Source organism: Cydia splendana, chromosome 26, assembly GCF_910591565.1.
Source record: "Cydia splendana chromosome 26, ilCydSple1.2, whole genome shotgun sequence".
NCBI lineage: Eukaryota > Metazoa > Arthropoda > Insecta > Lepidoptera > Tortricidae > Cydia > Cydia splendana.
In genome coordinates, this window is record NC_085985.1 from 4,358,636 (window position 1) to 4,384,720 (window position 26,085).

Genomic DNA, 26,085 nt, shown 5'->3' on the forward strand with positions numbered 1-26,085 from the left:
TATTAATCGCATAATCGCTTTAGGTCAGTTTTTTATATATTCGTGGCTGTGCCTGGGTTTTGGGGTAGTGAGATTAAGGTCGTTTAAAGGCTATACAATGTACGGTTATGAGCAATAGTTAGATGTTACAAGCAGCCGTGTGAACTGCCATGGTTTGGCAGCGGAATGGTTAAGCGCGTTTCAAGTTCGACTCTTCTTTGTCTGTATACTTCCGCGGTGGATTATTGCATAATAGGTTTTTGATGCCGCGCGTTGAACGGCAGTAAGTGAGCGAAAGATAGGGATTATAGAGAAATTAATCGCGGAGCGTTATCATAAAATCTAACAACAAAAGTGCAGATTTTTCTTTATGTGCGTATCATTTGATTCTAATACTTAGTGTCAAAGTACTTTTAACTAGTAATTATTAAATAAATAAATCAACATAAAATAATATATCTATTAATTGGAAAATCGAGGGATTTTAAAATCATCTGGGAATCATCTAGAAATGTTGGGCTAGTATGGGGTTAGGACAAAATGAGTAAGTTTTTTTTTCAAATGAATATGTGGCTATAAATATAAATTCTCATTTTGATTACTAATCGACGCGTTGGCTGTCTGTAGAAATCAGTGTGAAAGTGTAACAGAGGAGGAATGAAAAAGTGTGTGCATTGAGTGTTTATAGTTATGACTTTGTGGTGATTTATGAAAGAGATGTATGATATGAGATGACGGATGTCAAGTTGATGGGTGTACCTTTTTGGAAAGAACGGATTGATACAGATAGACAAAGGCTGGAGGGTAATCAAACTAGATTTGTCGGTATTTGCAGGGGAACAAACTGGGGAGGGACGGGGATACACAACTAGCCAGAAAAATCTTATCGGTAGGTTAAAATTTCGACCCATTCACAAGGGTAGGTTTTTATGGCTAGTACTACACAAGGTAATAAGACCCTCACGAAACCCACACACTCATATTGGGTGAGATATATCTGACACTCGACATATTTTAAGGGCCGTGAGCGTCTAAAAGGACGAGGCTCTTTTCAAGAGGTTAATTAGATACAATTACATATCTTATGTTGCTTTCAATATGAGGTATAATAATAATAAGCAAATATTTTGTTTATTTTGGTTTTTTTTTTTGAAACAAAAATATCTTTATCATACCATATTGGGGTATTTACTTATGTCAATTTTAAGTTTGTTTATATATAAAAAAAATACACATCCAAACAAACTTAAAGGTCGGTATATTTTATTCAAGTATGAGACACGCGCCAAGAAAACGTGGTTGAGGGTGATAAGGCAATGAAATTGGTTCGAATTTTGGCGATGGAACTTGAAAGCTTCGTACTTATAAAAATTAAAGGTCTCTTCGTTTTGCTTGGGGAGTTTTTGCTGTCTCATCAGATGCTCTTCTACGGAAGTGTACGGCGCAATTCGGGTAGAGACAAGAGTAATACTCGACGCGGCCGGGTTAAGCTGGCAAGGACGGGTTAATTAGTAGCCTATTAGATTCACAACCTAATATCTTTGGTGGAGCGAGGTGACTGGGGAAAAAGTTGTCATGGTTCATTGACGGAATTCTGATGAACTAATTTCAGAGCTGAGTCATTAGCGGTCACTTAGTATTGAGACACACACTACACGTTTAGAAAAGGGGGGATATATCCGACTAATCTAGAGTAGATTGAAGTCTTTTACAAATTACTGTAGTAATTCATAAAACACTTAAATCGGGGGCGAACTGTGACTAGTCGTATGCCTATTGCCTAGTATTAACCACCTTTTTCATTGAAACACAGAAAATAAAAGGAAATACCTTGTAAAACTAAAGACCTCTTCAGTCGCATATTTCATTAATGATTCCATCGAATATTCTAACAATTGAAACTTGAAGCAATTCCATGGTAATCCATAATACTTATCACGTGTCTTTCTTTTTTTTTATTCTCTATTTTAACTTAGAAATAAACAAAATAAACCCTCAGGAAATAATCAACAACAAATTGGTATTGACGTTGACAATAAAACTGATGAAGACAGCTCAACGTTCCGTTACGCTGATGCTCTAGTACAATTTCGAAACATACAATCTAAAATTTCATAAGATAAATAAAAATATTAAAATAATTAATTCTCTAAATTCTGGATGTCTTAAATAATATATTAGATACTAATAAACATAAAAAACTTCAATACAGGAACGTTTTTCAGAGGTAAACTAAAAATATCTCAAAGTAAAATAATGCTTACAAATTCGTACGCGATGAGTTTTCGAACGTTCCCTTTTATCGTAATTTAGTCTACTCCAACTGACTACTCGACTACTGCCTATGAATGTGTGCGTAGATGTCATTAAAAATAGCTCCGTCTTTCTCTAAACTGCGTGAGTAAAAAGGACATGATTTATACTCTGAAGTAAGCAATAATGAACGTTAATATTTAGGACATATGGTTCAGTAAACAACCTGTAACTTATGATCTTTCTTCTTGAATCGAACCTTGTTACACGCCACGAGGTTAATGACATCTTCCTCAGTTCTGGTATCCTGGTACTTTTGGTAAACGTTTGTCTCAATAAGACACCAGTTGTCGGTTACCCGCCCGAGGCAAACGACCTCTTCTGCAATTCTGGCATCCTGGTACTTTTGGAATAGTGTTTATGCCATTATGTCGCCGTTATGTCGCCGTTATGTCGCCGTTATGTCGCTATTATGTCGCCGTTATGTCGCTATTATGTCGCCGTTATGTCGCCAATATGTCGCCAATATGTCACCGTTATGTCGCCATTATGTCGCCAGTATGTCGCTGTTATGTCGCCGTTATGTCGCCATTCAGTAGCCGTTCAGTCGCCATTCAGTCGCCGTTATGTCGCCATTCAGTCGCCATTCAGTCGCCGTTATGTCGCCATTCAGTCGCCACTCAGTCGCCATTCAGTCGCCATTCAGTCGCCACTCAGTCGCCGTTATGTCGCCATTCAGTCGCCACTCAGTCGCCATTCAGTCGCCATTCAGTCGCCACTCAGTCGCCGCTCAGTCGCCATTCAGTCGCCGCTCAGTCGCCATTCAGTCGCCGCTCAGTCGCCATTCAGTCGCCATTCAGTCGCCACTCAGTCGCCAGTATCTTTGTTTTGATTCAGTCGCCATTCAGTCGCCGTTCAGTCGCCGTTCAGTCGCCATTCAGTCGCCGTTATGTCGCCATTCAGTCGCCACTCAGTCGCCATTCAGTCGCCATTCAGTCGCCACTCAGTCGCCGCTCAGTCGCCATTCAGTCGCCGCTCAGTCGCCATTCAGTCGCCATTCAGTCGCCACTCAGTCGCCAGTATCTTTGTTTTGATTCAGTCGCCACTCAGTCGCCATTCAGTCGCCGTTATGTCGCCATTCAGTCGCCGTTCAGTCGCCATTCAGTCGCCGTTATGTCGCCATTCAGTCGCCATTCAGTCGCCATTCAGTCGCCATTCAGTCGCCGCTCAGTCGCCATTCAGTCGCCACTCAGTCGCCAGTATCTTTGTTTTGATTCTGTCGCCTCTCAGTCGCCATTCAGTCGCCGTTATGTCGCCATTCAGTCGCCGTTCAGTCGCCATTCAGTCGCCGTTATGTCGCCATTCAGTCGCCACTCAGTCGCCATTCAGTCGCCATTCAGTCGCCACTCAGTCGCCATTCAGTCGCCATTCAGTCGCTATTCAGTCGCCATTCAGTCGCCACTCAGTCGCCATTCAGTCGCCACTCAGTCGCCACTCAGTCGCCACTCAGTCGCCGCTCAGTCGCCGCTCAGTCGCCGCTCAGTCGCCGTTATGTCGCCATTCAGTCGCCATAGTAAAAGGTATAAAAGGCCGGTGCGGAGCGTTGGGAGGGGCATTCATTCTTCGACCGGGCTAGCAGTGACTCTGGTTTTCGGGTGTAACGTAGTGCGGGGAAGTGAAGTTTCTCCGCGACTTTTTCTGTTTGCTTTTACTTGGAATTATCCTGGTGAATTTAAACTTAGAATTTGTGTCTGTGCTTGGTTTTGCGGGGATTTTAATCGTCGTAACGCTAAGTTTAGACTGTTGTGGAGATTCTTTACTGCCATGTGTGGGTTTTTAGTTATTGTGAAGTTTTCTCTACGCTGTGTGTTCTAAGTGCCGTCATGTTATGCAGGGACAATGTCAATGCATAGCCGGGGCTGGGAATAGTGTCTGTGTTTGGTTTTGCGGGAAGAAATTCTCGTAACGTTAAATATAGATGACAGTGTTTAAGGGAATTTCACTTTTCTGTTGAGTTAGTTTAATTTAGTGATAACTTAGTTATTTTAGTGTTTTTCTATGGGGTATTTTTGCTATTTTAAAAGCCAGATCATTGTTTGGACTGACAGTTTGTCCAGCTAACCATTCACTCCGCCTAACGGTGCCAAAGGATTGGATGGTTAGGAGTCTATTGCTCCAAGTTTGAGAGGACTTGGCGTCTCTTTTATATCAACATAAGAGACGAATTATCTCACTAGTCTCAAGGCCCAGCTGTTTAGATGGATGTGGGGACGTCACGTGCGCGTCATCCGGAGTAATCTGGGCCCACTGAAGTCGACAGTAATTGAGACTAGGTCTCCTATTAAATTTATTTATATATTTCGGTGCTCCGGTTCATGCTAGTGCTGGTTGCAGGGACAGACTTCTGTCGTGACTGATATTACACTTAGTCTTTGTTGTGGCAGAGTTTCCCTCGTGATTAGTGCGTGTGTGTGCTAGGGTACTGATCCATTTATATACACGGAATAGGGCGACTTATTCTTATCCACCATGCCCGCGGGCGATAAGGAGGGAGTCAAATACACTGGCCTGTAGGTTGCCTTATCGGTTTCGCCTGCCGAACTTTACAGCTTCTCGTAGGGACCACACATGCGTATATTACAAGGCATTAGGTCGATGGTAAGAACGAATTATGCTTTGAATATACTAGATTAGGGACAAAGGGTAGGATTAGGGTAGAATCACACACTTGTTTGTTGTCTATTAACGTTATTTTTAGTTAGGGTCTATAAATTTGAAATGGTTGATATATATTTATCTTTAAGGGTTTTAAAATATAGTTTCTTAATCCTAAAATATGTGTGTTTAAAAGGTAAAGAGTTTAACTGCCCAAATCTTTCTAACTTCTAATTTATATGGGGAAAGAATCAATACTTCTATAAAATTTTATTACTACTTTTCATTTCTGGTTGTCTGGTGTAGGAACGAGGTACTGAGTAATAAAATCAGGTATTACAATATAAACTCTTAATTATCAATCTGGATTTAGGAACGCAGACTATTCTAGGATTGAAGAACGGTTTGCTTTAGGGAACCTTTGTCAGGCAAGAGCAGTACAAAGCATACATTGAGTGAATACTCAATTTCGGCTTCGATTAAATATAATAGTTAACAAATAAACTCGGTGCTTCGTTTATACATCTAGAAAACTAGGAATTCTGTCTAGATTATCAGCTCTGGGGAATGGGACTAAGGGATTAGCATCCCTAGCTTTTGAACATAAAAAAGATAAGTAATTATGATGATTGATGGATACTTTGACACTTCTTTTCATCATCATCTAGGTGCGTTTAGGTTACGAAGTGTTGGTCATAGCCCGTCTGGCTAAACTGGTAGGGTAGGTGTTCCGATTGATACTTGCAAATCGGACTAAGAGCTTCCAGACCTGCATCGGGCATACGGAGCAGCACGTGTGAATAAATCACACATCGTTTAGAAGATGATAGTTAACTATAAATATCCTTGAAATGCTAGGGTGTAAAAGAGCTTATCTCAGGAGTGCTGCTTCTATGTTATCCCGGGAGCTTAATAGGTGTGGCAGGATTTTACCAACAACATTTTTATATATTTTATATCATCATATATGCTGCAATACTTAAATACATTATAGTAAATTTTACACCATCATTTACGTTGCACTAATAAATTCTGAATAATTTTCTATTTCTCTGAATAATTTTCTTTAGGTTATTTCTTACTTCCATAAATAATTATATTTATTACCATAAATATCTGTTCTCAAAATCTAGGTAATAATAAATAAAGTCAGAGTCCAAAATTTAGCTGATACTCATTAAAGAATTTGAGGTTACCGCGGTTCACTTCGAGGGGTCCTAACTACTAGCTAGACGATCACATGGCCATATTTTAAGGGTAAATCGAAAGGGGGTGTTTATATTATGTTATATTAAGGTAGGTTAGGTAGATAAATAAGGGGGGAGTTACACCTTTCATCCCTTCTCTCCCCATTCATAACCCAACTCTCCCCGCGAAGCCTACTCACCCCATTTTACGGTTAGTTTCTTTTACAAAACAATCCATCTTTATGTCCTCTCTTCTAACCAAGTGGATCTCCCAAGTATCTCGGAATCACCCTCGACCGCTCCATCACGTTCAAGCAGCACCTCTCCAATACAGCACGCAAACTCCAGAGTCGCAACAACATCGTGCTAAAACTAAGCGGCACCTCTTGGGGAGCAAGTGCCGAAGTGTTGCGAACATCAGCGCTATCTCTGGTGTTTTCAACAGCAGAATACTGTGCAGAGGCGTGGCTAGGCAGTGCCCACACCTCTAAAGTAGATGTCGAACTGAACAAAGCCATGCGAATCATATCCGGGACGCTCCAATCCACTCCTTGCCACTGGCTCCCTGTGCTGTCACGGATTGCCCTGCCAGATCTCAGGAGGAAGGACGCCTTGCTACGGGAAGTGTGTAAGATCCAAAACAACCCTAACCTACCATGTTACGCGGAGTTTTTAAAGCCAACCAAGCAACGCCTCAAATCTAGAAACCCTTCGTGTAGCATCGCCAAAAACCTGGTCGATACCAATTTTAATATAAAACACGAGTGGACGAAATCTTGGGGCATGTTAATGGCAGGGAAATTAGGATATGGAATTACGCCTGGCTCCAGAATAATGGGTTCAGACCTCCCTAGACGAGACTGGTGCAAACTGAACAGACTCCGTACTGGCCACGGTCGATGCGCCTATTACAAACACCGCTGTGGGTGGGTAGACTCTCCGGCCTGCGGCTGCGGTGCGGAAGCCCAAACCATCCAGCATATAATCCAAGACTGCCCTATAACGCGCTATGTCGCCGGTCCTCCCGAAGACCTGATCACCCTGAGCGACGAAGCCATAAAGTGGCTGAATGGTCTTAGTGTAGACATCTGATTGTACATATTTGTTTCTATTTTAAAATATGTTTGCCATACGATTAAATAAATAAAACCAAGTGCATACCGGCAAAGAAGCGTGGGCGGGGTAGCCGGTAGGCCCAGGAGGAGTGGCGAGACGATTTAGACACCTTCCTTTACGACTGGCCGGAGGAAGCACGAAATCGGGAGTTATGGAGATCCAGGAGCTCTAGGCCTTTGCCCAGCAGTGACTGAAATAGGCTAAGAAAAAAATATAGGTAGGGTAACAGCACCAGTGGCCAGCCAGGGACCAGTGGTAGCCTTTTGAGTCGTTTATTGGTCATAAATATCTGGTATATTCGTTTAAACAAATCGCGAGGACTCAAATAGGAGCTTTGATTCCTTATTGGCTATTACTTCACATGACAGGTGCGGTGAGGGAACGGGGGGAAGAAATATAGTCGTTCATACAGGTGCTGTTTGTCGACGAGTACAAAAGTGTCATGTCCGCCATATTTTTTACTGCACGTGGTGTTCTCTTAACAGGTGAGGAAAACTATGTTTTGATGTTAAAAGTTATTGTTTTTTGTTAATGATTGGTTTATTTATTAGTTTATCTATTAAATTGCATTATGTTTGAATGAAAATATCAATATTTAACTTATAAATTGAGGGGGCTGGTCACTGGATAACACTTTTTTACAAAAAATCCAGTGCTCAGCCCCCCACGGCTGACCTTTGGGTTATTTGTTTATTTTATTATTTTCGAACCAATGCGACCGTTAGGACCGTTAAATTTACATTTTCAAATTTAGTTACGCATGCCCTAGTCAATTTAAAGTAAAACCCAGTAGTCAGCAGCATTTGAAATAACGTTTTAATGCGGCTGACCACTGGATTTTGCGGATCCAGTACTCAGCCATTGACCTTGCTTGGTACGTCACCGCCAAAAATGTGTCCACATTTTAAAACTCTATCTCATTGAAATAAGGTTCAAAACTGTATACATAGTTTGACGTTAACTATACAGATTCTGTAGTACCTAAGTAATTGAATGATATTTTGTTTTTACCTGGTAGGTATATGTAAAATGTATGGACGTTTGTTTATTAATGATAATTAGATCTGCATAGACTCGTTTCATTATTTTTTACCGAATACTAGGAACATATTATATATTACCTGACTTACCTAGTTAATTTTTTGACGGAATAATTATTAGAAAATAAATATTGCGATTCTCAGTTTTAGTTAGCTAAGTGCCTATGGCCAACAAATTTCGTTTCATAAGAATTGTATGTATTTATAAGAAATAATAAATATTATAATGTCGTTGATTTTGATCCCATTATTATGAATAGTTTATAGGCTGAGTACTGGGTAGACAAAGGCTGCTTACTGGATTTTGGAGGCTGACTACTGGAGAAAAGTGCCACTTTGTGTTTAAACTTAATTATAGCATCGTTTAATTATCCGACTGATCATGTAGAAATGCCGAACGTTCAAACTTAAAAAAGTCGTTATAAGGCTGACTACTGGTGCCTTTACCCTATGTTGTTATGATGAGCTTCTAAAATAAGAGAAAGTTATCAAAGACAGGGTGTTCATCCTCACACCCTAGAACCTAAATGGTCGCGTACTGTGCGATTTAAGAGGAATTTCCTCCCGCGGACGCTCCGGCTGTGGAAATGAGCTACCTTCAGAAGGTTTCCCGCGTTTAAAAAAATCGGTAACGCGCATGTAACACCTCTGGAGTTGCAGGCGTCCATAGGCTACGGCGACTGCTTACCGTCAGGCGGGCCGGGTATGCTTGTTTGCCACTGATGTGGTATAAAAAAAACCGGCCAAGTGCGAGTCGGACTCGCGTTCCAAGGGTTCCGTACATTACCCATTTTTTAACAATCAGTGCCGGATTAAGATATGTTGATGCCCTAAGGATTTCTAGGTGCCCCCTCTCCCTCGGGTCATCAAGATTACATTGATTTTTTGGTAAATTGAGAGAAGTTCATTGCCGCGTTACAGCTGAGAATGGAAATCAGTCACATCATTTTATCACGAAAATTGACAGTGCCGCAGCAGTAATGTTGCAACAGAGTACCTAATGCTGTTGCAGTCGCCACCCGAATGTCACCTATATCATAGCTTAGAAAGTAATAGAAACGCGAGCGAAGCGAGCGCGGAAATATTTCGATATAAAAACGCAATATGATAGACAGTTGTAAATTTTTACTTTTAGTATGGAAATCAGTCACATCATTTTATCACGGAAGTGGACAGTACTGCAGCAGTAACGTTGCAACAGAGTAATGTTGCTGCAGTCGCCACCCGAATGTCACCTTTATCATACCTTATAAAGTTATTGAAAACGCGAGCGAAGCGAGCGCGAAAATTTTTCGATATACAAACGCAATTTTACTTTTAGTCCCAACCAGGCGCGAATCCAGGATTTCATACAGAGAAGGGATGGGACAGTTTTCTATCAGCCTAGCTTCGCATAGGGCTCGATATTTCTTAGGCTTCGATATTCGAGGTTGTTTTCATGCATAAAATATGCAAGAAAGCAGAGCTTGGAATTGAATTGGCGAAGTGTGAGAAAGGCAGTAGGCCTAGCTGCGAAAGAGGAAAGCTTGGATTTGGATCCACGCCCAAGTGTAATTAAGGCAGAAGGCAAGACCTAACGCCGAACCGCAAAAGAGTGGGTTGAAATCGAATCTATGCATGTAATCACGACTCTTCTACTGCTACCGATTGTTTCCCAAAGAATTACGCGCCATTATTTTTGCAAATTAGCTCTTGGACAGCTAAAAAAAATCGTGTGGTAAAAACGATGTGTCTGTCCCTAATTTTAAAATTGTTCACCTTTTTCAACCTGGCATTTTGGTGCCCCCCCTGAACGTGGTGGTGCCCTAAGCACGTGCTTGTTTTGCTTATTGGTTACAAAGTCTTTATTAATTTAACCATTAAAGTCGACGAGTACAAAAAACTTTAAGCTAGCTCTCAATTTAACATTTTTTTTAACATTATTTTTAATTTGACCTTACAATTACTCGTAAGTAGGTAAGACCGTTAAATATTTAAAATGATTATCTTATCAGAAAATTATCACCAATTACTCTACGAAAACTACTACTCTAAGTAATCCGGCACTGTTAACAATGTATTTTTTATGTGAAACGTGAGTGAAATCTCTTTAAAAAATCCGTAGGGGTCGGATTAAAAACTGTAATTAAGTCCGACTCACGCTTGACTGTACATTTCTAATAGGTTTTCCTGTCATCTATAGGTATAGACCTATTTTATGTATTTTTTTCAAAATTTTAGACTTAGTAGTTTCGGAGATAAGGGGGGGGGAATGGTCATTTTTTGCCTATTTTCTTGAATAACTTCTAAACTGTTGATTCGAAAATTATAAAAAAAAATATTTGAAATCCTTATAATAAGCTCTTTCATTTGATATGTAACATGATATAGTTTGAAAAATTTTTTTTTTTCATTTTTTCATTTACCCCCCAAAAGTGGCCCCCATGTTTAAAATTCATTTGTTTACGTTACATGTCCGTATTTGGGTCACAAACTTACATATGTGTACCAAATTTTAACTTGATTGGTCCAGTAGTTCCGGAGAAAATCGGCTGTGACAGACGGACAGACAGACAGACAGACAGACAGACAGACAGACAGACGCACGAGTGATCCTATAAGGGTTCCGTTTTTTCCTTTTGAGGTACGGAACCCTAAAAACTAAATAAATGCCTTAGAAAAGGTCTACTTGAAACCGATAATGGCACAGAATGTACCTACGGTTCAATTCGGGTGATTTTTCGGGTTCCGTGCCCAAAGGGTAAAAACTGGACCCTATTACTAAGACTCCACTGTCCGTCTGTCTGTCACCAGGCTGTAACTTATGAACCGTGATGAAGAATAATTAAGAATATATAAATATATTCTTATACCTTTAAACGAGCAATTCTTGTTTATTTATTTATAGGTAGGTAGTAGACCGGGAGATAGTGACACATTTTACTGGGTCATTTGTACCAGTATGGCGGTTCGTCAGGGGTCTAAGCATGTAATGAAGGAAAGAAAATGCTATGACCATAGCGCTGGTACCGGCGGCCCAATCGCGTGGGCGTTAGTCGAACGTGTCGGATAAAATACGAGTGTCGAACGATTTGTACCACAAAAATCCTCGTATTATTCGATAGTCCATAAAAAAGAAGTAGGCGGTAGCGTAATGCCATACTTCTCCGGTGTGACTTACAGCCCGCCATACTGAGGCGAACACGTTAATTAAAAAAAAACAATTCAACCATTTGTACCAAGCTAATTTTTGCACAGGTGATCATCGTCGAGCAGCCATTCATGGACATCACCATGCCATACTTTTCGGATGGTTCCAAATGGCCGCCATACCGCCGCAAAGGAGTTAATTTTTTTTTTATTGCTAAACGATTTGTACCACCTTGTAATTTTTTTTCAAGACTTTCTGTGTGATCATAAATGGAAATCTCATAATGCCATACCTGTAGGAGGTGGCAAATGGGTACAATATTTTTTTTTTATTTCAAGTATGGTGCCCCTTTCTCCCCCTATTAGAAGTATGGCAAATATAATAATGGTCACATTGCATCATATAATTTCCAAAAATCCAAATGCCATACTGGTACAAATCGTCAATTTTTTTTTTATTTTTTAAGTCTTGGCTTAAGTCTCACAGTCGTCCGCCCCGTAGTTATAATCCGGAATAATTTATTTTTAGGTATAATTGTATCCAATCAAACAGAATATGATGATGCCATGCTGTAAAAAAATATTTTACGTATTGTATAGTCGTATTTTTGAAACGTGTCGATTAAATAAGTTTTTCAAGTATGGCAGCACTTTTTCCCCCTACTATAAGTATGGCAATTATAATAACGGTCACATTTTATCAAATACTCTCCAAAAATTTAAATGCAATACTGGTACAAAACGTTTAGCAAAAAAAAAAAAATTAACTTCCTTGCGGCGGTATGGCGGGCATTTGGAACCATCCGAAAAGTATGGCATGGTGATGTCCATGAATGGCTGCTCGACGATGATCACCTGTGCAAAAATTAGCTTGGTACAAATGGTTGAATTGTTTTTTTTTACTTAACGTGTTCGCCTCAGTATGGCGGGCTGTAAGTCACACCGGAGAAGTATGGCATTACGCTACCGCCTACTTCTTTTTTATGGACTATCGAATAATACGAGGATTTTTGTGGTACAAATCGTTCGACACTCGTATTTTATCCGACACGTTCGACTAACGCCCACGCGATTGGGCCGCCGGTACCAGCGCTATGGTCATATCATTTTCTTTCCTTCATTACATGCTTAGACCCCTGACGAACCGCCATACTGGTACAAATGACCCAGTAAAATGTGTCACTATCTCCCGGTCTATAGGTATATATTTCGGGGATCTCGGAAACGGCTCTAACGATTTCGATGAAATTCGCTATATGGGGGTTTTCGGGGGCGATAAATCGATCTAAGAGCTAGGTCTTATCTCTTAGAAAACGCGAATTTTTGAGTCATCCTTAATTGTAGATTGTACCATGGTATAATAATATACTCCGCCTGGTACTCCATTCCCGTCTTTTCTAGGTCACCTAACTGACACGGGCTTACGTCATCATGCGACAGCGCTATATGATAACATGCGATAGCGCTATATATGGCGGCCATGTTGTTGTGACGTAGCCCCGTGTCACTCTGGGAATGGAAGACCATGTTTTATTAGACTATGGATTGTACCATCTATGCTGCCGTGAAGCTCTAATAACTTTGCTGACTACATATTCACAGTATACTTAACACGATCGAATTGAATTTCTGTCCGCAAAATCCAAATTGCACACGACTTTTGCTTAAAAAAACGTAAAAAGCATTCCTAACGGCATGGCGGAGCTACGTGAGAATATTTCAAATCGCTTGGCCGCATTAAATCCCCATTTTGTGGCAAAAATAAGAGATGTCCTGACCGCGTGTGGACAATATGGGTGCGCGTGTCCATTTCACACATTTATAATGTATTACAAATAGTTTTTTTTAAAGTACCTATTCTTAGAAGAGACGATCTGATACATGTTTTATCTACTTTCCTGGCGGACGTAGGGCGAGTTAAAAATGTGTCGAAGTCTAGTCAAAGGACCCATACCATAAGGACGAGATTTGCTTGTATCTTTATACGAATAACCTGTCAAAGCGTCCTTCTGCATGGTAAGCGACAAAGTGGGACTCTCACTCACCTCTCGTGGCTCTCGTGCCTTGAAACTCTCGCAGCGCTTAAGATTCTTTTTAATTTTCAAATCTTTGCTTTTCTGTATCTTAAAATTAACATGAGGGGTAAACAAGTTCTACTCTATAGTTTTAAACAAATCAATAGGTAGTTATTTGTTTTACAAGGGGGCAAAGTTGTTGTTTAACCGCTCGTGCTAATATTGATACCCGAGCAAGCGAAAGATTCCAAAATTCAACCACGAGCGTAGCGATTGGTCCGAAACATGGAATCTTGAGCGTTGCGAGGGTTTCAAAGCACGAGGGTTAATAAAAATTTGCCCCCGAGTGAAACACAAAATTTTTCACCACGCCAAACCGAAGCAAATATTAAATGTAAAATATCAAACAAAATCAAACCAAATCAAATCTAAATGAATGTTATTAAATATTTATCATCCAAAATCATCATTTAAAAGTCAATTCTACCAGAAAACATAAGAAAACAACTCAAAATTTGCATTTGATTACTTTATTGCCTCACATGTGAATAAAATGCAACTTTGCTATCAGTTTTTGAAGTGCAAAGTAAGCCTTTCCGAGCTGGTGTGGTGAAAAAACTATTGTATTATAAATCATTCTATGTTAAATATTCTTAGGTATTAACTAAGAAGCAACGCATTTTACTAGCATAGATAAAATAGTTATCAACTAGTGAAATAACGGACACGAACCCGCGTAGATACATTAAAAATATTAAAACGCGCGAACACTCGCAAAGCAATTAGACGACATTGTTTAGGCGTAAAACATTGCAGCAACGAAACGCTTTATGGCGGCAAACGTGTACCGCGAAATGAAAAAAAGTTTGGAATATTTTTTTAATCGCCATGTTTAACGCAAACCGCTTTCGAATGAGATGTTTTAAATTCCATTTTGCTGTATGAATTAATAAAAATGATTATGTACGGACTACAAAAAAAAACTCAATGTGACTGTTTTTTGCTCCGCCGCGCCCACCGCCCACCGTAGAAACATCTATACCTACTGTGTCTTAGTTATAACTTCTTCTTCTTTCCAGACGTATCCTCAGTGTCTATCCACCGGGTAGGCGCTCTTCCTCTACTTCTCTTCCCTATCACGTGACCGACCATCATCAATACCTCTAGACTATCTTCGGGTCTAGCCACGTGTCCGAAGAATCGAAGTATGCGCTGTGTGCAAATAGTGAAGAGACGTGTTCGAATTTTCAGCTGGCTAGGATTGATTCGTTTGTGCGGCGTTTGAAGTATAACTTAGAAAGAACATATAAAATTTGAGAGCGCACTATTCGCCAACAAATTGTCTTCACTTTATATATCAATCTTCGAGCAACACGGAAGGGAGGCGGCATTCGCACTATTTCCCCTCTGCCGAGGTACAAGATTAGCGCGTCAATCTAATCTAGCGCGGGTAATAAAACTAGTTGCACTTGGATTTTTCACTAGACCGAGTCCAGACGCGCGCGTGAACACTGCTGCATAAAAATGCCTGTTTGCTCGGTTTTTTGTTATAAAAAGAGGTCGGGGACATCAAATTTACAAAAAGAAAGTGTTACATTTCACATGTAATATTTTTTTTTACATATCATACGTTTAATTACATTCAAACACAATTATTATATTTTAGTCTCATGTAATTGTTGGATTTATCGATTTTGCTCGCTTAGTACAAATTGCGGATCGGTCGAGCGACAAATCCGACTTCTCATCTCTCAGAATACAATAACATACTTCAACGAAAATCTGTTAGTGTGCGTGTTGTGACACTTGTCACTCGTCCGTACACAAAAAGAGATTGAGGTTTGCAAGATTTGTCTTTGACGTGTGTCATTTTCTATGTATTTGTGTCGTCATTACAGATTGGATTTTGTATGTAAGTGTGTGAGAAGTGCGACTGTGTGCACCTTTCCCCCCGCGAAAAATGGCAGAAAGATTTGTACGGTGAGATATCGCTTGGGCTCCTCCCTTCCGATGTGTCGGAAGCCGGTGTTGCTCGAAGATATCAATCAATCAATATTTTTTTGCTTTCATTATGCTATATTTTGTAATAAATAAATAAAAAATAAATCCTAAGTACTTACCCTTTAGTTTGGCCAAAGACTGTCTCATTTCAAACATAGACAGAGAGAATCATACTGTCTTTGTCTTACGACGCTAGTACTACTACTAGCAGTGGGGCGACACTCCTCCTTTCGGGCATACTCGGCTCCGATCGTCCAGTATTGCTCCGAGCAATTATTAGGGTTGGCACAACTTGACTTCCCTTTGCGTGCAGATAAGATAATGACTTGAATTTTGACAACCCTGAATAGCCAAGACGGATAGTGCCATACATTAGAAAGGGATAGCACGATTCAACCCCAAGGGCCCAACGTTTTCTGTTCTCTTTCACGTCGCAGCAACTAGTATCATTTCTCTCTCCTCGCTCTTTTAAAAATGCCGTTTGTCAAAAAAGGACAACCATACTGTTGACAAGGTGGACTTCAAATCAAGTGTTGCCTTTCTTGATGCGCCCAGGCTGTGTATGTGTGCGTAAAAACGTATATGTGTGCTCTTTTAGGGATGTGAAAAGTCGATTTTAATCATGTTATATATCGATAAACGCTACACAGCGGAACGAAATAGCGATTAATTGAAGCTTCAATATCTTCGTTAAACATAAACATAATTGAAATGCTAATTGATAATGAATATATTATAATATAATAATATAATTCAATTATTGCGGAACACCTATTTTAGGACGTATTCATGTATTTTAATTAAATATCTGAACTTTCCCTTGGTTCCCTGCTGGGGCGTGACTATAAAATTGTGATCTGATAACCACAATAAAGAATAAAAGCGTTTTTGGTAATTTTAGGTATCGTTAAGCCTTTGAAGTAAAATTAAAATTGCAAGAAATGTCGATAGTTTATCGATATGACTTTATCGACATGGCTACAGCAACGTGGGCCTCATTGTTAATCGTACACTAAACAAAAGTGGCAACAGTGCCAGCTCGCTGAGACACCGTCTCTATATATTATAAGTCTATGTTCAACCCTGAATCGCTGTCAAACTTTGGTTTTGTAGCAAGTGTCCTTTTTGTTAGGTAGTACGGTAGTACCATTATTTATTCTGTGAGTATAGTTTTTTTAAGTTCCTATTCAGGGACAAATTTTGTTTGCCAGACTATAGTTTTCAAAGCAATCAAATGAAACAACTGAGAAAAATATCCAGAAGTTACCACCAACTCGCTTCTAGAGTCTGCGCGGAAAGAGAAGAGTTGTGGAATGTATTGGACCCCATACATTCCACGACTCTCTTCTCGACTCGTCTTTCCGCACAGACTCTATAAGTTTGGTAAGAAGTCGGTAGAAAAAGGCGTAAAGTTTTAAAAACGGTTTACATTTTTTTACGCCTGTTGTCCTCCGATAGAAAATTTGAATTTCTGTGAGGTAAGTAATGTATTGGACGTGCAAATTTTGGTATCGGATGAATTCACTTGGCACAGATGTAGTACACGTATAGCTAAGCTAATCCAGCCCGGTAGCCATCCGCCACCCCCTGGTGGGTAGGCAGGTGGGTACACGCCGCCACGATTTAGGTAAAAAATCATATCGGCTTCTATTTACCTACCACCTCGAGTTTAAGTTAGATAATTCGGGCATAAAGAATTCATTTTTAAGACTTTTAATTAATAAGTTTAATAGACAAAAATAAAAATATTGACGAACAAATCAAAATCAGTTTGCAATTTTTTTATTGCACTATTACTATTATCAGCCGAAACTACAAATGCTAGAAAGTTGAAATTTGCATACCAGGTTACATTTATAATGTATAGAAGAGATAAGAAGTGAATTTGAAAAATTCAACCCCTAAGGGGGTTAAAAAGGGGATGAAAGTTTGTATGAGGTTCATGTTTTATTTTAAGCTAGGAATTTCAAACTTCGTTAATAGATATATTATTAATAAAATACAAGAAAACTAATTTCAGCGTTATTGAAAATGTATCCCCTAAGGTGGCGAAATAGGGGTTGAAAATTTGTATGGAGATCAAATTTTTTTTCGAGTGTTGGGCTTGAAACTTTTTATTTGCGCATATTATCAGAATACAAGAAAAGTCATTTCAGCGTTTTTATAAATTCATCCTCTAAGGGGGTTAAAAAGGAGTGCAAAGCTTGAATCTATTACAAATTGTGTCGCTTAACTTCATACTCGGGTAAATCCATTCGACCCTCTCAGCAAATATCTACCCTATTACCTTTTCTTAATACCAAAATCGCATAATTTGACATGTGGATTTACCCGAGTTTGAAGTTAAGCGACTCAATTACTTTGACTGCCCCCCCTGCCTACCTGCCAGGGGTGGCGGATGTCTACCGGGCTCAATTAGCTTAGCTTTACGTATATTACATCTGTGCTAAGTGAATTCATCCGATACCAAAATTTGCACCTTATGACACTACTTCCCGTGTTCCCGTACTCTGCTGACGAGCTGACGAGGCTGACCATGGTATAATAATATACTCCGCCTGGTACTCCATTCCGAGATTCGCGTATGACCTAACTGACACGCGCCTACGTCATCATGCTGTTTACAGGTTCTCAAACTTTGAAATGTGGGAGAATTTTAACCAACGGTGAAAATTATTTTAACGGCATTAATTTTAAGTTATTCATGTAGAAACATAGTAAAATAAAACAAATCTAATGTATTAAATTAAACTTTATTTATCTATACAAGACAAACGTTTAAAAAACTAATTCACAGTTACACATTAATTACCAAGCTTACGACGTGAAAAGTTTGGAAAACACTGCGACTGCTGACACTGAGCGAGAAGGAAATAACAATTAACACGCGTTCGACAAGGATGACGGTCAGGGCATGAAGTTATCTAGATCCGAATTGTCAAATGTGCACAGCGCTATCCTGTGTTGCCAGTAGTATAAACAGAATTACCCGAAAGTCTGAAATTTCTTTCGTGAATCGGAAGATATTGCTAACGAGTAATTAAAAATGACGTGTTATTGTAAAATTTAAGCTAAAATACATATAAATGAAAATTATAAAATTATAAAGAAATATTTTAACTTATTAACCATAGGTATAATGTACCCATGTAACATGTTATGTTGAAATAAAGTGGCAATGTTATTGTGACGTAGGCCCGTGTCACTCTGGGAATGGAAGACCATGTTTCATTAGACCATGAGGCTGACAACAAAGTACGGAATTGTAAGCGCCAGTCAAAAAAATAATAGCAATTTTACTTGCGTGTATGTAAACTGATTGCGGACAAATCTGATAAGGCGTATATTCCACCATTGTATTACCTGCCTGAGCGCAATCAGGCGAGGTGGTCCGGCGTTCACGCGTTTGCCAGAGTATAGTGGAGTCCAAACGAGACAATTTTTCGCCAATCTGATGAAATTGTCCGATCGTATCAGGCCGTGCGGACGCAAACGCCAATTTGATTCCCCGACCAAATCAGCAGGTGCGGACACAAAAATGGCAATTTTCGAAGTTAGTATCTATGATAGATAGATAGATCATTTATTGATAAAAATATTTAAAACATGTACATGACATTTTCTTATTCTATAAGTAAGAAAATGGAATGCAAATTGGTGATTACATTGTGTACGTGTGGACGCTAGATGAGATTGCCGCCAATTATTTTCCTGATCAAATCGGTCGATTTGCCCAGCTCGTCTGGACTCTACGTATACAGCTACTCACTACTGGGATTTTTTTAACTTCGCTTAGTTGTTACCATATACACATAGGGTCATTGCGTCAGTTTACCGTCCAGTGCATGTTTCCGTCCGCTTGACGTAGTTGCTACAGAATTGCGTACCTATAATATAATATGCCTATATTCAGGAAATGCGTATAATTTGAATATACATATACCTGTATATTCCATTCTTTGTAACAACTACGCCAAGTGCACGGAAACAGGCACTGGACGATAAACTGACGCAATCACCCTATATTGTGCTTTAATTCTGAAGTCAGTAGGTTTCCTATAGGTTCACCTTTCTATATTTCTGATAATTTATTTGATATCCTTCTAAGTACACATTTGATAGGTGCTGACCTATAGTTGCCTATAGTTTGGCCAGGGCAGGGCACCTTGGGCACATAAGAATTTGAGGCCCTTTTGGAAAGTAAATAAAGAGAATAAAACTAACATTTTTCTACTATGATCTTCTATTTATTTTATGGGTAATCAAATGTACTGTCACTGTGTGTCCCTCGGGCCCCCCTGAGGATGGGGGCCCTGAGAAGGGGCCCCGTGTCCCTTATGGTAAAGACGGTACTGGGGCAGGGACTGCCTCATTTCAAACATAGACAGAGAATCTTAATGTCTTTGCCTTACGCTAGTACTAGCACCCAAAATATAGGGATGAGTATAGTTATTTGTTCTTATTTAGTTGGGTTGGGTTTGCCCTACATGCTAGTTACCTTGGATTTCATACTTACTTAGAGAGTAATTACTAGTTAGAGTTCCTCGAACGGTTGACCTCCCATAGAAAATTTTGGTTAGACCAAGATACATACCTATACATAAGTCGGCAACGATTTTGATAGCACCCGCAGTGTGTTATTTTAAACTTCAAACTTCTATGAAATGATGACGTATAAATAACACTTACACTGCTATCAAAATCGTTGCAGACTCTTGGTCTAACTTTTTTTCATGACGACTCCACAAGTCTCCGTATCCTTGGCTCCCTACTGTTATTATTGGCTTTCTAAGGCTTAGTGCCCGATTCGCCGGTTTCTTTCGCCGGATTTTTGTTTCGTCAGATTCTCTCGTATATGTGACGTCCCATGGGTAAAGGTACCTTATGGCGGTTGGCGCTTACGCTATTATTAACGTCGCTCCAATATTATTGCGGCGCTCAACGACGTAAGCGCCAGCCGCCATAAGGTGCGCCTTTTGCCGTAGAACGTCACATATGTGGATTGTGACGTACAGTACGCCTACCACCAGTTTTGACATTGACATTAGCTCGCGGCTACGTAAATTACTTTCTATACATCTCGCTTGCACTAACATGCGAATACAAGCGAGATGCATAGAAAGTAAGTTAGTTACTTAGACGTGAGTGAATATGTCAATGTCAAAACTGGGGGTAGTGGTACTGAAGTAAATCCGGTGAATCGGGAATTAACCTTTAATAGGGAGCAGTCGGCCATGCTAACTCTGCATATACAATGACAATGACCAGGCGGCTTAGCACGGTCGCGTTTTTATCCCTTGTCACCATGCCTGTCACGTTCTAACAAGTATGTAAGTGCGAAAGGGACGCGCATAGTGATAGTCGATAAAAATGGAACCGTGCTGAGCCCGCAAGTGTAGATAGGTAGTTATGATAACATAGCTAAGCTTTAAATTTCAATGGATAAGGAGTCAAAGTTATTTGGTCAGATTAAGCACGCAGCTACCAATAATTCATTTGGAATTGGGATTTTGAATGGACAGAATTACATTAGAACATCAGGGGGCCGAATTTTGAATTTCGTTCGTTGGATTTCGTCACTCGGAAAACGGTGAAATGCAAATTTTGAAATACGAGCGATAGAAATTGGGAATCTAGTGGTATTGACCACTCGTTTTCTATTCTATTAGTAGAATTTAAATGCCTAGTAGTGGAGATATTGAACGAAATATAAAAAATCGAGCGGTCGGTTTTCAAAAATCGGCCCCCAGGTTATTATAGGTTATAGGTAACCGAAATCATCAATTTCTACAGATGTACCTAGTGCATAATTGTTTTCCATCATATTTTCTCGGAAACGTTCGTATTTGTCATGCTACTACAGTCAGCTAGTACTTTTTGTACCGAGACTAACTGATGAAATAGTAAGGCACGTTTCGTACATTTCCGTGAAAATAAGATGGAAAATAAAATTATACACTACATCTGTTTCCTTCTAATATTGTGACTAATATAATATACTTGGTCAAGCAAATCTTGTCAGTGGAAAAAGGCGGCAAATTTAAAAACTGTAGGCGCAAAGGGTTATCGTTCCATAGAAAATTTGAATTTCGCGCCTTTTACTACTGACAAGATTTGCTTGACCAAGTATAGTGTCCATTCGAAAGGTTCTGAAGGTCACGTGCGTGCGCGTAGATGTGAACGTGGGCGTTGTAATATATGGATCCTTATGAGACTACACACCGCGTGCGTGATACGCATGCACGGCTCTAACATTAGCGTACACGCTCACGTCTACGCACAGGCATCAGAGCGGCTACCGCGAAAACCGAAATTCGCAAATTGCGGGGATCTTTCTCTTTTACTCCAATGAAGGCGTAATAAGAGTGACAGAGAAAAATGCCCGCAATTTGCGAACTTCGATTTTCGCGGTTATAGCCCTGATTGGCGCAAGTTGAGGGCAAGGGCTGGTTTAGACGGCGCGCGAACTCGCATGCGATTTTAGTTACATTGCGGACTGTGGATTACGTCCAATTCAACCGACCAATCAAAAGCCGCAATGGTATGAAACTCGCATCGTCTAAATTGGGCTTAATTGAATAAAACACCAGGATCGAATGTAAACCATTTACTTATGCTATTCGTTTATTAATTAGTTCCAATTGCGCAGCGGCACCTGGCGGCGTCAGTCGGGAACCAATAGATAAATATACAAAGCTAATTTAAAAACTCTTTGCGAATCTTTTTACAAACTACTACTAGTACCGTTGTTAGGAGCTACTTGGCAGTTTTCAAACGGAGTAAATAAATATAAAGAAATAACTTGCTCGGTCACCTATACCAGGGGTGCGAAACTCCTGACTTCGGCCAAACTCGGCTCCGCTCTGCTCAGCATTGCTCCGAGCAATTATTAGGGTTGGCACCACTTGACTTCCTTTTGCGTGTACGACCACAGATACGATAATCACTTGAATTTTGACAACCCTATATAGCCGAAAGGGATAGTGCCATATATTAGAATGGGATAGCATGATTCGACCCTGAACCGCTGTCAAATTTCGGTTTTGTAGGAAGTTTCCTTTCTGTACGGTAGTACTATTATTTATTCTGTGCCTATACTCTGTATCTTTAGGTATTTAAATAAAAGTAAACAAAATCTACCCTCAAAATGGCTCGTTAAGCCAGTTGAGGGTAGATGAGCATTAATGATCAAATAATGCAGGTTAAAGTCGGGTCCAGTCCAAGGGCCCAACGTTTTCTGTTCTCTTTCACGGCACAGCAACTAGTATCATTTCTATCTCCTCGCTCTTTTAAAAATGCCGTTTGTCAAAAAAGGACAACCATACTGTTGACAAGATGGACTTCAAATCAAGTGTTGCCTTTTTTGATGCGCCCAGGCTGTGTATGTGTGCGTAAAAGCGTATATGTGTGCTCTTTTAGGGATGTGAAAAGTCGATTTTAATCATGTTATATATCGATAAACGCTACACAGCGGAACGAAATAGCTATTAATTGAAGCTTCAATATCTTCGTTAAACATAAACATAATTCAAATGCTAATGAATAATAAATATATTACAATATAATAAAATAATTCAATTATTGCGTATGTATTTTAATTAAATATCTGAATTTTCCCTTCGTTCCCTGCTGGGGCGTGACGATAAAATTGTGATCTGATAACCACAATAAAGAATAAAAGCACTTTTGTTCATTTTAGGTATCGTTAAACCTTTGAAGTTAAATTAAAATTGCAAGAAATGTCGATAGTTTATCGATATGACTTTATCGACATGGTTACAGCAAGGTGGGCCTCATTGTTAATCGTACACTAAACAAAAGTGGCAACAGTGACAGCTCGCTGAGACGGGATCTCTATATATTAAATCTATCGTCAGGTCGGTCAGTGACAGATCCAGGCGGTTTTGTATTTGGTTGGTTAACCAATAAATATAACTGCCCGAAAATTTACAAATTGTTTGTTTACTTTTATTTAAATACCTAAAGATACAGACTATAGATCTACACCTTGTTTATCTTATGATAAACGCCGCTTATGCGTACCCCACTAGACGTCAATGACCTTTTATTTATGTAGACGTGAGACGTTCATAGTTGACAAAACTAAAATTTGATCCAACGATTTTGACAACTTGACAGGTTGGCGTCACCCATACGACTAACTAAATATAGGTTCCGGAAGTCCGGAACCTATATTTAATGGCTCACGATCGTGCGCCTGGTACCATATCTACCTCAATTTACTTACATCTATGCTAGATGTAGATTTATATTTTCAGATTAAAAGTATACCATTTACTTTACTCCATTACTCCGTACTTTGCGTCCGTGATAATCCCGAAAAATTAGTTCGGAAACGTCTACATTGGCACCATGAAAATGGGACTAAGGTCGCACCTAAAACGTCGGGTGGTTTAAGACCTAAGTACAAGTACTTACAATTGCATTTTAGATGCGATTACAGATGTAGTTCATAATTATTTCCCTTCGTATTTTCACGGAAACGCACGAATGTGTCTTGCTATTCCAGTCAGTCTCGGCACAAAAAGAACTGAGGTTGACTGAAGTGGCATGACAAATACGAACGTTTCCGAGAAAATACGATGGAAAACAATTATGTACCACGTTCACTGTCCCTATGCCTGAAGTTCTGAAATTTATCGTAACTGAAATACCTAAATAAATAATAATAATTATTATGGAGGGTAGAGTTATTAACTTTCCATATAATAATATCCCGTTTAGAAAACTGCCAAGTTGCTAGTTGGTGTAATATACTTGGAATACTGCCTGCCCGAAATCACCTGTAGATTTAAAGATTCAATTGAAAGCCATAGATGGTATAAATTAATTCAGATATGCAAGTTTGTAGAGCCTACCGTATAAATTAAATTTTCGCTTTTCTCATCGCTTTTGTATATTTGAGCAGAAAAAGATTTTTTTTTCTCGGCAGACCCTAAAGATATATGATACCTACGTCAAATCTTCCTAGCCTTTTTTTCGCGGTTTCCTCTATAGTCGCTACACTGTACGTTAGGAAGTGAATTTTGAAAGTGATGAATGAATTGACCCTTATATTTGCGAAGCTAAGACCTACCGTTTAACTGATAGCCTGTTTATGATTCGGTCAAGTTGTGTTCTAATGTATGGGGAAGACAAACAAATTATAGCCAGCATTAAATGAATGTAGTATGATGTATGATACCTTTGGGTATGGTATAGTCAGCCAAGAAAGTGGTAGACCACTTTTCGACTCTATCATCTGATTGATAGAGTCGAAAAGTGGTAAACCACTTTCTTGGCTGACCGTACTCTACGCACACTAGAGTCCCATCCCCTCCCCCTGACGCAACCCCCCCTTTTAGCATGAAATATGTCCCGGTTGACGATTTTTTTTAATTTTTGAGAAAAGTATTAGTTAGGAATAAAGTGTCAAGGTAAGAAATAATCCTTAATATATTAAAAAGAAAGGTTACATGCAACTTTTTGGTAAGACTTACCATATTCATGTATTAACTTGTTGAAGTTCATATTCAGGTTCAAGGTTATATTCATTTTTTTGATATGATGCATATTCAGGTTCAAGGTTATATTCATTTTTTTGATATGATGCATATTCAGGTTCAAGGTTATATTCATTTTTTTGATATGATGCACCATATTCATGTTATGGCTAGTAACATGAATATGGTGCATCATATCAAAAAAATGAATATAACCTTTTTTGTTAAGAATGTAATACTTAGGGATTATTTCTTTCATTTACACTTTTTTCGTATAGTGTATACTTTCCCCAAAAAATTAAAAAAGACTGTCAGTATTGACTTCTTGGCTGCGTTAGACTGGTATCGTCTTGGGTCGTCCCATGCGTTTTTCGTCAAGTTCTTAAATTAGTCCTATTCTGCTTTCATCACTCATTCTACATTGAAAGCCACCGACGATTGTGACGAATGTAGAATGAGTGACGAAAGCAGAATAAGACTAATTTAAGAACTTGACGAAAAACGAATGGGACGACCCAAGACGATACCGTTAGACTATAGTTCCGCAATCTATAAAACAATACAGCCATTCGACGAAGCGGTCTAGACAGGGCAATAGTGCGGGGTGCGAGGGGTCGGTCGCGCGCACCCGAGCTGCATACATCGCCATTGTTAGTAGCTCGGTACTACTTACAGGCTAGCCCTGTGTCTTATTTGAAATGTGTGTAATTTTTGGGCAGTTGTGTAAAAGTCTGTGACAACCCTACTGTGTTCTTGTGTGGCGTCGGTCTTTTTACACTGTGTCATTCCGAACCTGTACTTAAAGTCTATTTCAATAGAACTTGCTAACTATGTAAACAAACCGCCATATTGAAATTGTCTCTGAATGATGAATTCACTAGTGATGGGCAAGACTCCTACTTACTACTTTACTAATGTCAAACCATCTCGAATAATAAAATACCAAAAGTAAAAAACAAGTAGTTACATATTTTTAATTTGTTAAATCACGATCAGAAGACAAATTAGTACTTAAGAATGATGTATTGATGTATTTTATAACCGCGGCGGTAGGTACAGAGCGTGGGTTGGGTAGTGTGTAGCGGGTTTATATCACAAACTTTAGTCACAACACTACCCATCATAGGCAATTGTAGAATTTAAAAGAAACAAAACCGTCATTCCATCAGGACCTCATAACCTAACTTATGAACCCATTTTAAACTTT

At 39.4% G+C, this 26,085-nt stretch overlaps 1 long non-coding RNA gene across 1 annotated transcript in view; it reads left to right on the top strand.

The window, feature by feature from the left end:
* LOC134803480 (uncharacterized) overlaps nucleotides 1-14,632 on the top strand; it is a 32,978-nt gene extending 18,346 nt beyond the window's left edge. Inside the window, exon 3 of the long non-coding RNA XR_010145990.1 lies at nucleotides 14,454-14,632. This is a non-coding gene — a long non-coding RNA (uncharacterized LOC134803480). The remainder of the gene's footprint in view (nucleotides 1-14,453) is intronic.
* The last annotated feature ends 11,453 nt before the right edge of the window (nucleotides 14,633-26,085 follow it).